This window comes from Somniosus microcephalus, chromosome 12 (genome assembly GCF_052327205.1).
Source record: "Somniosus microcephalus isolate GS21.2 chromosome 12, FLI_Smic_1.0, whole genome shotgun sequence".
Lineage (NCBI taxonomy): Eukaryota > Metazoa > Chordata > Chondrichthyes > Squaliformes > Somniosidae > Somniosus > Somniosus microcephalus.
The window spans coordinates 40,115,294-40,127,886 of record NC_140998.1 but is presented as its reverse complement, the minus strand read 5'-3'; positions in this window follow the sequence as shown (position 1 = coordinate 40,127,886).

Here is a 12,593-nt window from a genome sequence, read left to right as displayed (position 1 = left end):
CGAGATAGAGTAGTGTTGTCACCTGGTGTCTCACACAGCACAGGTGAACAAGAGCAGATGGTGGAGACAGGGTCAGCAGTGGAGACACCTCATTGGAGGGCGCAGGAGTCTCCTAGCTCTGTTATGTTGCATGCAGACGCTGAGCTTTGGGGCCATCAAGGAAGAGGGCGGTCCTGGAGCTGCAGGAACAAGTGCAGGAGGCTCTGACAGGTTATGCAACCACGGTGACTGCGAGTGTGCAGAGAATGGAGGAGTCCATCTCAAGCATGAGCATCCCCGTGGTGCACGCACTCGCGACTGTTGGTTCCTCCATGGATAGAATGGCCACCTACATGGAGGATAAATGTGCCAGTCGCATGAGCACATAGTTTCAATTCAAAATAGATGGGCATCTATGGAGGATAGATGGTCATCAATGGAGGAGAGAAACCAGAGGCTTATAGACGTCCTTGCTAGGAGGAATGTCAGTATAGACATGGGTCCTCATGGCCCCACTGATGTGCGGCAAGATGCTCTCCAGCTACATGCTAGCAGAGAAGTGCGGGTGGCCCATAAGAGGGAATAGGTGAGAGGGCACATGGAAATGCAGACTCCTCTCCAAGCGCTCACACTTCTACCACCTTGCCAACCCCTCGGTCTGAGCCCCAGATGCCTCCCCGGACAGCGATGTCCAAGTCTGCCACTGCACAGTCACAGGAGGATCAGACTTTGGTAGGGCCCTTACAGGCTCCAAAACCAAGAGGATGACCGCCAAAGGCGTCTAAGCAGATGCAGGAGGGAATTGAGGAGGCTGCCTCTACCTCTGCTGAAGTCACAGGGGTAGCACCACGTAGAAGCATTCAGAAAAAAAGATACCACACACATAGAGCCACAAGGGTAGTCACTTGGGTATTTCTTTCAATGCTATTGTCAAGTTTATGTTAAATTAATTTTGTGTATTAAATTATTTAATTCATAAAGTTTTGCCAAATGTGTGTGGACACTTGGAAGTGGCAGAGTGAACAGGGCTAATTTATTCTCCAGCAATGGTGGTGACAGTGAAAAGAAAGGATTGGTCATTGTAGGGATGGTTTATGATGTTGATGTGGGCTGATGCCAATGTGCCAACGCATGTGGCAGCCACATGTCTGTGGTGCATGAAGTTAACTAAATGTGACCATGATGAGGTGATTTGTGGCCTCATGGGCAGCAATGTGGTCATGTACTGGTGACATTGGGACCACTGGCTCCTCCAGGTCTTCATCATCCTGGTCTTCAAACTCATGCTTCTCCTTCTCCTCCTCTTCCGAAGAGGCTGTGTGCTCTGCGCCTTGTTCCTCATGCAGCGCTAATCCTCGTTGTAGTGCGATGTTGTGCAGGGCGCAGCATTCCACTATGATTCTCGAGACCCTGTCTGCTGCATCCTGAAGGGCTCCTCTAGATCTGTCTAGGCATCTGAAGCGCATTTTAAGCAACCCTAATGTCTGCTCTATGACACTTCTGGTGGAGATGAGGCTTTGGCTATAATGTTCCTCAGCCTCGTTTGTTGGCCTCCTCAAAGGTGTCATGAGCCACGCCTTTACTGGATAGCCCTCCAAGCAGCCAGCCAGAAAGATTGTTTGGAGGTGGGAAGAGCTGAGGGACAGTGGACTGGCGCAGGATGTAAGAGTCATGGCAGCTGCCAGGGAACTTAGTGCACACATGGATAATGATCTTCCTATGGTTGCAGACCAGCTGCACATTGAGGGAGTGGAAGCCCTTGCGGTTGTCAAACACTCCTGGGTGACGATGGGGTGCCTTCATGGCCACATGTGTGCAATCGATGATGCCCTGCACATGTGGGAAGTCAGCCAGAGCCGCAAAGCCGAGCACACGCTCAACAACACTGGCTTCATCAGTGGCAAAGTTAATATAATTGAAGGAATTGTCAAAGAGGGCATCGGTGACCTGTGTAATGCATCTTTGGGCACCCGACTGCGAGATGCCGCAAATGTCTGCTGCAGGTGCTTGGAAGGAGCCTGAGGCAAAGAAGTCGAGGGTGCTGGTGACTTTGACAGCTACTGGTAAGGGGTGCCCACCCGTTCCTCTGGGCTGCAGCTCTTGCTCCAGCTATCTGCAAATGTCTGCCATGACCTGGCGTGATAGCTTGAGTCTCCTGAAGAACTGCTGCTCTGTCATGTTGAGGAAGCTCATCCTCTGCTTGTAAACCCTGTGTTGGGGGTATTACCTCTGGCATGGTCCAGCCCTGCGCTGATGCCCTCTGCCCTGTGCAACATCAGGTGGTTGAGGAGAAGGTTGGCCCTCTTGCTGTTGTTGTTGCTGCTGGTATGCCTGGTTCTGCTGGTGTTGGAGCTGATCGTGGTCAGATTCTGAGGACCAAGGTGAGAGAGTGTAAACCGTACCCATTCTGATGTAATAGATAGCAGGTGAAGGTGAGATGACAGAAGCAAATCTGTCAATGCTGAGAGAGGTTGTTCCATGAGGTGGCACTGGATAGTTAGCTCCAAATACTTGCAAGCTGCATAAAGCTCAGCCTGTCTTCCAAATGCAGTAAGCAACAATTTCTGAGCTTGGACAGTGAACAGCTGTGAGATGGGAGCTTTTATACAACTTTTGCAGCTGTCAGGTAATCAGATAATTCAACAACAACAACAACTTGTATTTAGATATTCAACGCTGAATCCACTCACAACATGCTGAGTTGATGTGATCCCCAAGCAGCGTGTAACCCGTGGGGGAATGTGTAAAATTGAAAAGTACTATTTAAGTGCCTCTTAACAATCTAATGATCTAAGTTGCCTCCCCCGCCGCTTGGTGTTGGGTCTGTTCAGCAATAACAGACCCGACATCTGGGAGACTAGCGTGGAGGCGTCTTGACAGCGGGTTCCCTACGCTCTGTCAAAAAAGAATTCCCAACTAACCCGCCAGCTGACCCCCTGAAAAATTCCCCCCAGAGAGACAGAGAGGGACAGAGAGAGAGGGAGAGAGAGAGAGAGAGAGAGAGAGAGAGAGAGGTAGGGGAGGAAATGTAAATGGTTTTGCTGCTGTTATTCAGCACATACTTTTAATTGCTGGTTAGGCAGCTGTAGCAATAATTATGTTTTTTTGAAGTTCTTTTTTGATCACTGACAGCTTTTATCTTGCTACTGTGCCCGTGATTGAATAAGAAATTGACAGCTCTCTCAAACGTTGTGAAGCACGGGCTCTGCAATGCAGCAGGCGACCCATACATAACCAGCCCAGTGATCTTACTGGCCTCAGACGGTAATGAGACTAGGAACAGGGAGGCATTTTCTTTGCAGCCTGCCATATTTCATTGTTTGACATCATGGAGAACCTTGATAATCCAACTATGCCAAGTACATGTGAGTTTGACATGAGTCCTGGAGCCAGAATAAATGTGCAACTAAACTACAGGGAAACAAATCCATCTGTATTGATTATCCTTACTCATTTTCTCAGCAGTGCCCTTATTAACCTCTTATTCCCCGGTGAAACGTTATGTTAGATACAATTGTATGCACTGTTTGCTCCTAAGTACTAATTTCATCATGTGCAAAAAGACTGTAGGGTGCAAAGTAGACTGGAGAAATTGGGCAACAGTTTCGCGCAACAAGGCTCTCCAGATTTCAGGGGAAAACCACCTCGCAAGTTCTGAAACGAAAGCAGGAAATGGTGAAAGTACATGATAGATCAGTCAGTGCCTGTAACAAGCAGAACTGGACATTGAAACAGTTTTGAGTTCTGTGAAGGGTTACACCTGGAATGCTAACTTTCAGTGCAGTACTGAAGGAGTGCTGCACTGTTGGAGGTGCCATCTTTCAGGTGAGATGTTGAACCGAGATCCCATGGCACTACTTAAAGAAAAGCAAGGGATTTCTCCCAGTGCCCATGCCAACATTTATCCCTCAACCAACTTCGCCAGTAACAGATTATTTGGGCAGTTATCTTATTGCTGTTTGTGGGAGCTTGCTGTGCGCAAATTAGCTGCTGTGTTTGCCTGCATTACAACAGTGACAACACTTCAAAAGTATTTCATTGGCTGTGAAGCACGTTGGGGCATCCTGAGGACATAAAAGGGTACTCTATAAATACAAGTTCTTTCTTGCCTTTTCTCTTTAGAGACACTGACTGGTCTGCTGAGATAGATTTCCAGCAGATCTGCCACAATCTACAGCGGCTTCCCATCTGCTGGCCTACATCTTTACTGGCAAATTGCAAATCAGATGGCATTGGGAAATCCACCATACTTCAGTATGCAGTTACCAGTGCAAATGAGCTATTAAATGCGCTTCCTACTATTCACTTAGCACACAGCTGTATAATTGTCCAGCATGCTGGGCTTTGATGGGACATTAATTGTCAGCCATACCCAACGTTGCTTTGTCCCATCTTCGAAGACACATCTGAATGAAGGGAGCTTCACCACTTCCGTCATCAACAAATGTATTTAAGAAGCTGCTGCCACTACACAGCTGCCATTGTCAGCTCTTTGTTGCTGTGTTTCAATGACCCTACAAGTTTTTTTTTGCAGATAAGCACAAAAAAAATCGGATGTGGGTACAATTATTTTAACAAGCTCGTGGCGGCTGCCTGCTGCGTGTGTGCATTCACTGTTGTTAGGACCGCAGGAGTCCTACCCGCTTCATTTATTGCTCCCACAGATTCCTCGGTGGTTAACAGCATGCTGTTTATCATACCCCGGCTGATTCTGCATGTACACATAATTAGCACTGCAAAATACACATGCTCGTCAATCCTGCCCTCCTGTTGGGTTTTGAAGGCTCCACATTTGTCAGCAGAAAAACAAATCAAAGCTACTTGTCTATCAAAAAAAGGAAAGAAAAATGTGATAACAAATGGTTATTTCTTGCATTTCTATAGCATTTTTCACGACCTCAGGAGATCCCAAAGCGCTTTACAGCCAATTAAGTTCTTTTGAAGTTTAGTTACTGTCACGTAGGAAATGCAGCAGCCAATTTGCACAGAGCAAGTTCCCACAAACAGTGATGTTCGTTGAGGGTTAGATATTAGCCAGATTACTGAGGAGATCTTCCCTGCTCTTCCTTGAGTGTCATAGGAACTTTTACGCCAACCTTTTATGCCCACAGGGCCTAGGTTTAATGTTTCGTCCAAAATATGGTGCCTCCAACAGTGCAGCACTCCCTCAGCACTGCACTGATGTATCAGCCTTGATTTTGGGCCGGCAATCTTCTGTCTCAGAGGCGAGTGCTGCCCATTAAGCCACAGCTGACACTGTAATGTGAATGGCAGAGAAAAGCAGATCTTCAAGGCGGTTTTATGATGTAGAAGCAAAATATTTTATTTAGAGAGCCAGTTTTTTCTCAAAACAAGGCTCTTACATAAGACGTAGGAGCAGGAGTAGGTCATTTGGCCCCTTGAGCCTGCTCCGTCATTCGATAAGATCATGGCTGATCTGATCTTAGCCTCAACTCCACTTCCCTGCCCGTTCCCCATAACCCGTAACTCCCTTATCGTTCAAAAATCTCTCTTCAATAAATGCGATTGTGCTTTGATTAATCAAATAATTAAATGATTTAGTGTGCACTGTTATAAGATACATTTTCATTATCACTGTGCTCCAGGGCCAGCAGCTGCTTGTCCCTGTTCTTTTTGTTACTTGGCGTAGCTGAAGATCACCAATCACTTTGCTCCATGCATCAAATCGGCGCATTAAAATCATACAGCACACACGGAGACCTTTCAGCCCATTGTGCCAAGGCCGGCTCTTTGAAAGAGCTATCTGTCCTCATAATTTAACACTTTAAGGCCTGGTATCATTCTGGTGAATCTGTGCTGTACCCCTTTCTGAGGTTTGATGCCTAAAACTGAATGCAGTACTGCAGATGGGGGTCTGACTTAAAGCTCTGTACAACTCATAGGATCATCGAATCAGCAGGAGGTCATTCGGCCCACTCCGCCCATGCAGGCTCTTTGAAAGAGCTGTCCAATTAGTGCCACTCCCCTGCTCTTTCCCCATATTCCTGCAATGTTTTCCCTTCTAGTATTTATCCATTTTTCTTTTGAAAGTTACTATTGCATCTGCTTCCACCACCCTTTCAGGCAGCACATTCCAGATCATGATAACTCGCTGAATACAAAAACAAAATTCTCCTCATCTCCCACCTGGTTCTTTTGCCAATTATCTTAATTCTGTATCCTCTGCTTATTGGCCCTCCTGCCAGTGGAAACAGATTCTCCCCCTATACTCTAGCAAAACCTTTCATAATTTTGAGGACCACCATGGTCATTAACGTAACCAATAAGACATATTCCATATTCTTTCAAAAGGACAGCGCCAGAAAAGGCAACTTTATGAACAACAAAAAACATATGATTCTCTGCAAATCTGACTGAACTCAGCAGGCTACAGTACGCTTGCTAGATTATTGCAATAACAGGATCCAGAAAAGCATGCCAACAAACCTCAATTCAAAACACCAAAATAACAACAAAAGCGTATCTTCAATCAGCCTTCCAGTTTCCTAACAGTTGCTTCACTGGGGAGTGCTCAGACACACACTGGGGTACTTTCTCCAAACGGTGAACTTGGCATCTGAATGCTGGGTGCATTTGAGCCACATTCCTCCCTGCATTATCTTTCAGTAGGAATTATCCTATTTATATTGAATTATATCAAAGTTTCTCATTGCCTGTGGTGTTATTGAGATCCTACCGAGAGCTGCGATGAGGTGAGATAATTGCCAAGTTTTTCTACCTTGCTAGCAAAATCATGAACACTTCCATTTACAGTGAAGTAATGATTTCTGAGATGAAAACAAAAAATGCTGGAAAGCCCCTCCTTTTTTCCCCCAAACTTACGAACATATCTCCTTATTACATCGAGTTACATCGAGTCTACAGCACAGAAACAGGTCATTCGGCACAACTGGTCAATGCTGGTGTTTCTGCTCCACAGGCACCTCTTCCCACCCCTCTTCATCTAACCCTAGCAATGTACCCTTTTTTTCCTTTCTCCCTCATGTGCTTATCTAGCTTCCCCCTAAATGCATCTATGCTATTCACTTCGACTACTCCCTGTGGTAGCGCATTCCACACTCTTACCACTATTTCAGTAAAGAAGTTTCTCTTGAATTCATTATTGCATTTATTAGTGACTACCTTATATTTATGGCCTCTAATTTTGGTCTCCCTCACAAGTGGAAACATTTTCTCCCCATCTACCCTCTCAAACCCTTTCATTATCTTAAAACCTTACAATCTCCAGTTCTGATGTAAGATACATACCTGAAAACTCTTAACAGGGGTAATTCTGACTTTGGGCAAAAAATGTAAAACAGGTGATATTGATTCTTCTGCCTGTTATGCATCTCTGGCACTTTTTTTTCCATTATCTTCAATGGAAACACAGAGGCAGTGGAGGGGTCGAGAGAGGTGGTGAGCAGATAGAGCTAGATGTCGTCAGCATACATGTGATAATAGACCCAAGTCTTTGGATGATCCTGCCAAGGGTCAGCATGTATATGCAAGAGAGGAGAGGGTCAAGGATATATTCTTGGGGACTCCAGAGGTAACGTGTGGAAGAGGGAAGAGAAGCCATTGCAGGAGATGCTCTGGCTATGATTTTATTTTTATACATTCAAGGGGTGTGGGCGCCACTGCCCATCCCTAATTGCACTTGAGAAGGTGGTGGTGAGCCACCTTCTTGAAGTGCTGCAGTCCGTGTGGTGAAGGCACTCCCAGAGTGCTGTTAGGGAGGGAGTTCAAGGTTTTTGACCTAGTGATGATGAAGGAACGGTGATATATTTCCAAGTCAGCGTGGTGTGTGACTTGAAGGGGAACTTGGAGGTGGTGGTGTTCCCATGCACCTGCTGCCCTTGTCCTTCTAGGTGGTAGAGGTCACGGATTTGAGAGGTTCTGTCGAAGAAGCCTCAGTGAGTTGCTGCAGTGCATCTTGTAGATGGTACACACTGCAGCCACAGTATGCCAGTCATGGAGGGAGTGACTGTTTAAGGTGGTGGATGGGGTGCCAATCAAGCAGAATGCCTTAACCTGGGAGGTGTTGAGCTTCTTGAGTGTTGTTGGAGCTGCACTCTTTATTTGTGCCTTGCAGATGGTGGAAAGGCTTTGGGAAGTCTGGAGGTGAGACACTCGCCGCAGAATATGCTGCCTCTGACCTGCTCTTGTAGCCACGGTATTTATGTGGCTGGTCCAGTTAAGTTTCTGGTCAATGGTGAGCCCCCAGGATGTTGATGGTGGGGGAATCGGCGCTGGTAAGGCCATTGAATGTCAAGAGGAGGTGGTTAGACCATGAAATGAAACTGTGTCATCCAAAAGACAAAAGAAGCCAAAATTTCCAGGTTGGCAAAGGGTGCAACTGGGGTGGAGTGCACAAGGCAGGGGTGAGGACTTTAGGTCGAAACCCAAACTTGCCTGGTTCTTCCCCAAAACATTGTATCCCAAATTCTGATCCAGAACGTGGGCTGGGAAATTTTCCAGCCCTGCACTCTATGACTACTATTACCTTTAGTAGCTTGTCTGGGGCTGTTGCTGAGCTACACTGAGAATTCCACTTCATATGGCTCCCAATAGACCTACTGAGAGCCCTAAGAAGGCCCCAGGATTGCCATTAAAATGGTTAATGTATCCCAGAGGAGACCTGCCCCTTGGCTCCCTGAGGAGCAGAACAAAAATGGAGCAGCCTTCACCTTTGGTCCTTCCCAAGACTCGGCGTTCTCTGGTCGGATTGGCACGGTGTCGCTTTGACTTCTGCCCCTTCATTGGAGCTGGCACCTCCATTGCCCTTCTGCATGCATGGGCCACTCTGTTGAAATGGTCCCATCCCTACAATTTGGAAAGGGGTCAACTCCAGGGCACAGTGGCAGCAGGTAGTCCTGCCCTGCTGTACCTCAATTAGTGGGCCGGTGCGCCGGGAATTTCGGGCCCAAAGTGCATCCCTATCATTTCCCCAAACTTTCTGAAAGAGACTAAGATGTGAGTGTCACGAAATGGCCCTGTCAAAATCAGTTGGAGCTGTGGGAAATTGTGGTAAAAATATTACTTGGAATCTGTGGAGATTTATGCCAACGTTTACAGAAATCTGACAGCCACTTTTGTTGCAGAAGACATCTGTTTCAGACACATGCTATGGAGAGGTAACTCATCTGTGTAATAAATAAATTAGCTTTTTGGGACTTTGCAAGCCAAAACATGTGGTGGGAAATGAAACTTATTCTTTGTTCATTTTCAGATGTCAAGAACTATCGTTGGCCAGTTTGAGGAAAGTGATTCGAGTTGGACCAGCAGCCATTTTGCATGTGCCAATGATCAATATTCTCAAAAGGTTACAGATGTACAAACTGGAAATGTTATTGCTGCTGGTGATGATTAGTCTGGCAATCATTCTTTTAAGCCCTGTATAAATATACTCAATAAAGACATGCAAATTAAGGATAAAATTAGAATAATTGACTTAAAAACAGACGGAAAAACAAATCGAAAAGCTACAAATCTGTTGTAAAATATTCATCTTCATTTTTTTTTGCTGGCCCTGACCACTATCCCCAGATTATCTCATTTTTTCCCAAAACAATAATCACTCTCACAGATTGCTATTTAAAGAAAATATCACTTGACAGCCAGGAGCAACCAGAAGGCGAAAATGCCAAGAAACTGCGTATTGAAATTTGTCTGACCAATGATCAATGGTCTCTTTTGGGAAGCTTGGGGTAGATTTTGACTTTGCGCAATGGTGTAAAATGGGTGGCAGTGAGTCAGCAGCCTGTGTTACATCTCAAACGATTGTTATTTCCATTGACTTCAATGGAAACACAGAGGCAGCGGAGGGGCTGAGAGAGGTAGTGGAGCGGTAGGGCTGGGTTGACTTCAGTGGAAATACAAATCGGAAGAGATGTAAAATGGGCTGCTGACTCACCATCACCTGCTTTACAATATCAATCCTGTCAAGTCAAGATCTGCCCCATTGAGTCTTAGGCCAGTGAATGATGTACTTGTAGACGGGTCACATTTGCAACGATCAAGTGTTTACCTGATTCAGATCTTAGTTAGTTAGGATGCAGCTTCAAAAGTTTGTGTCTGGTGATGCACTGCCATTTCTTTTTATTTCTTGTGCTTTGCCGTAAATTTAACTTAGAACTGGTGGATTATGAACAGGGCAAGAATGGCCGGGAATTTGCGGTCCCAATGACATCAAACTGGCAGCTTTCGCCGTCATTCCGCCTTTGAAACTGACTGCATCTTCAGGATTTAGCGCATGCGGAGCCTAATGCGGAAATCCTGAAGTTGCAGTCTGTCATTCACTGCTCCTCCACAGGCTGTGCTGTGGACACCCCTCACCAACTCGCCCCCCCCCCCCCCACCGACCCCCCACCACCCCCCCGCCCCCCACCAACAGAGCCGGCAATCAGTGAAATCTCTCAAATCAGGGAAACTGACGAAAACTTCGGCTCCTCTGCGGTAATTATGCTGTTAAATTCCCCATTAAAAGTTAGACCTAAAGGGATTAGGTGTAACTGGGGTTTTAGCAGCATGTTGACAGCTAAGCAAAGGTATGGGCCTGAAACACTAATGGTAATTTTGTACAGTGTCAAATTTATCCATTTTAATAAAAATAAAAAAAATTTAAGCAACATTTAAAAAAAGTCAAACCAAACTTTGGGAGAGGAACCAATGTAGAAACCATTGCCAACAATAGAGATGGTTGAAGGGAAGGCAGTACGGTTGGATTGGAAGTAGCAACACTGGGAATAAGAGGGGATAGAAAGAGAGAAATTATCTATGTTACTGACCTACAGGATAACATGAAATGATTTATGGTGGTCATTTATCTTTGTATTAAATTCTGAGGTCAATGTACCAGGAGAGCTAGATAATACTTGGAGGGAATATGTTGAGAGTGTGGGTGTAAAGAATTCCAATAAAAATCTAAATAGAGTACATTTGTCAAATGTGCTTTAACAACATTTTTCATTGAAAAGCTTTATTTTTTTTTAAAGAAGTTGGCCCCAAAAACCTACTGTTGTTAAGGTGGACTCCTGCCATTAACTTCAACAGAAACCTGCCAGAAGGGCCAGAAACTAGACCGCGACCTGGATAAGCATCTTCTTCTTAGGCAGTCCCTCTAAACCGAGGATGACTTGCTTCCACATTAAAAATGAGCTCTCAGGTGACTGATGGGTCCAATGCGGGACCTACAGTCTCTGTCACAGGTGGGGCAGACGGTGGTTGAAGGGGCGGGTGGGTGGGGTGCTTGGGTTGACAAGCGCTCCTTTTGCTCTTTGCGCTTGGCTTCCGCCTGCTCCCGGCGAAGAGACTTGAGGCATTCGGCTCCTTCCCGGATGCTTCTCCTCCACTTTGTGCAGTCTTGGGCCAGGGATTCCTAGGTGTTGTTGGGGATGTTGCATTTTTTCAAGGAGGCTTTGAGGGTGTCGTTGAAACACTTCCTCTGCCCCCCTGGGGCTCTCTTGCCATGTCGGAGCTCCGAGTAGAGCGCTTGTTTGGGGAGTCTTGTATCGGGCATGGCCACAGTCTTACGCCCAAATTTCCAGGATTGTCTTGTGGAGGTGCAGCAAGGGGAGGAAGGGAAGAGACTCCAAATGGCAGAGTTCCTGTGCACCAGGTCCTTTGGGAGCTGGTTTATGGTCAATGTAGGTATATCCGGTCAGACCAGGCACACCACCGTTGTGGGGCCTACATGGAGGGGGTGGGGTCTAGACTGGGATCGAGGCCATGAATTTTTTAAAAATGTTTTGACGCATCCTGGCCAGCTGCATTATTAATGTTTATCTGGACAAAATTGTGGCTCATCCAAAATTGGATATCGGACAAGTAGTCTGACAGCACAAAGCAGTGGAGGGGTCGGGAGAGGTTGTGGAGAGAATGAGCTGCATATCATCTGCCTACATATGGAAGCTAACCCCACTGACAATTGTTAGAATATAATTCCCTTTATTGCCTTTCAGTATTAAGCTTTGCTAGATTGCAGTTTAACATTCAGTTTTGTTAGCCTGCAGTTTTATTTTCCTCTTTAGAATTAGTGATAAGTTGATTTTGAAACTAGGTTCGAACTGTTATTATCTTCAAAGTCCAGATAGTGAGTCATGAGCAGCAAGAAAAGAAACCCAGTGTGTTGGGATTAGAATTGAAACAGAATGTTAGAGCTGGGTTTTACCACCCAAAAAACAGGTGGGTTGTGCTCAGGTCAGAGGTTAAATTTTTTAAAATCTCAAACCCGACCCCAGGCCTCCAACCTGCCCAACTCTTGGTTTAACAGAGACGGGCAGCCAACCTGCCCACCAGCACCCCCCCCGCCCCACCGACCCCCACCATACCACCCTTCCATAAAAAGATTCCAGGGTCGGGGATCAGATCCCCCCCCCCACTCCCGGGATCTGACCCCCTTCGACCTGGGGTCATGGCTTGGACTACCTGCTCCTGCAGCCTGCTCCAGAGTCTTCCCTGTCCCACTGGAAGCCAAGCCCGTCAATCTGGGAGGGGTGAAGCCCTGGAGGGATCTGAAAACAAGGCTGAGATTTTAAAATCGAGGCATTGTTGGACCGGGAGCCAATGTAGGTCAACAGTTCAAGCGTGGATGCCTGGTGCATGGTCAGTGC